The sequence below is a fragment of the Helianthus annuus genome, chromosome 15 (genome assembly GCF_002127325.2).
Source record: "Helianthus annuus cultivar XRQ/B chromosome 15, HanXRQr2.0-SUNRISE, whole genome shotgun sequence".
Classification (NCBI taxonomy): domain Eukaryota; kingdom Viridiplantae; phylum Streptophyta; class Magnoliopsida; order Asterales; family Asteraceae; genus Helianthus; species Helianthus annuus.
The window spans coordinates 82,431,028-82,432,883 of NC_035447.2; positions in this window are offsets into that span (position 1 = coordinate 82,431,028).

Consider the following 1,856-nt stretch of genomic DNA (forward strand, 5'->3'; position numbering starts at 1 on the left):
CCCAACTAAATAGCCCTCCCCCCAACCGAACGGTTTCTCCAAGGAGACATCACCACACAATGTTTGATTATTATATTTACACTTGTCTAATATCACCACTACATATTACCTTGTGGATAATGAGAGTGCATGAATTATAAATTAGACCAAAAGGGTTAGACTTTCATTCAAATACATCAACATTTTACAAAAAAAAAAAATCTCATCTTTCTCCACTCTTGGCTACTCTCGGCCGAGAGCTACCTCACACCCACCATCTTTTTCCAATTCCATTATTGGCATTTTATATACATTCAAGTGTGAAAGGGTTCATACGAAGAGGCTCGGTGCATACGGAATCGCAAGGACCTCACCACATTGCTTTTAACCACCCATTTTTCGACTAGTTTCTTCCCTAGCCTCGAGCTAGTAGTAAGTGACTCTAAACGCCTTTTTGATCTATTCTAAAGTGGTTAATAAGAATTTTGTCGGTTGAAAATTATGAACACTAGAGATCAAGTTTAAAGTCTACCAAAAAAAAAAAATAAACAAAGTGGTTAATAAGTAAATAATAGTGTAAAACTTATAAATCTAGATTTGTTATGATTATTTATTGTTGTTAATTGCTAGTATGGGAATGGATCGTCATCGAACCACGCTAGAGCATGTTCATAAAACATGAACTAGCCTTATGTTTAGTCGTAAAGTTTCTAGATGACGAACCCTTTCCAACATAAACATGAACTTATGTAAAAACAATTTTTCTTATGAAATGGAGTTCTAAACTAGCGGATCTAAAGATCCACAAGTGGTATTTTCAAAGAACCAACTGTAAGACGAAACCATATTTTAAAGCCGGACCTTTCATAAGCTAGAGGTGTTTTTGTGAACACACAAGTGTGTAGACACTTGTGTAACAAAAAGTTTCAACAAAGAATTATTTTTATAATTTTTTTGACTAGAAGTTGTAAAACTTCATATTCTTTAAAAATAAGGTTTTCAAAGAAATGATTTTATTTTTAGAAATGGAAAGATCCACTAAAGATGTTGAAAAGTTACTACATATCTTACACAAACCACAAGTTCATGTATTTTGCGATTTATATTTATTTTGACTATTTTGATGATGAAACTTTGTTGATTGATGTTGGGAACCTTGTTGGTTTGAATTTTAAAAGAAAACGATACGCTTGAAAGCGTGGCCACCTCCAGTTACAGGGGAAACTCTGGCGAAATTTTTCCAAAAACCTAACGCTTGGAAACATTTTCATCACAAGTGTTATAAATGTATTTTTAACTTGTTTTCAAAATGTAAATTTCGCCACGACCTTATTTACAAAATATCGGAGGTGGGATTTTCCCAAAATAAAAACTTGATAAATGTATATTTAGTATATATTTTTCATAACCACACTTATGAGGTTTTATGATCATTTTGTGAATTATACGAATATTATTTTTAGGGTAAAAATAATATTACCAAATGTTAACGATTCCAAAATAATACCTACGCCTTCATAATAAATAATAAGTTACAACGGTATAAATATTACCACCCGACCTATATCCATAACTTACGCATTTTTGGAAAATACTAATGAACGCGTATTTTGACAAGGATATTATTTTGGAAAAATTGTGTGAAATAAAATATAATATTTTTGGGAAAAATATTTATATTTTGGAGTTAGAATTAAAATATATATTAAGTGAGACTTAATAATATAATCCGAGGATACAGAAACACACATGTATTAAATTCCCCATCCTTGGGAAGGAAAATATTTACCAAATATTTACAAGGTGTAAACATGAAATAGTTGTCTAACTATTTCCCCAAAGACTTAAACCTTAAGCTAAGGCACGACCGTCCGTCT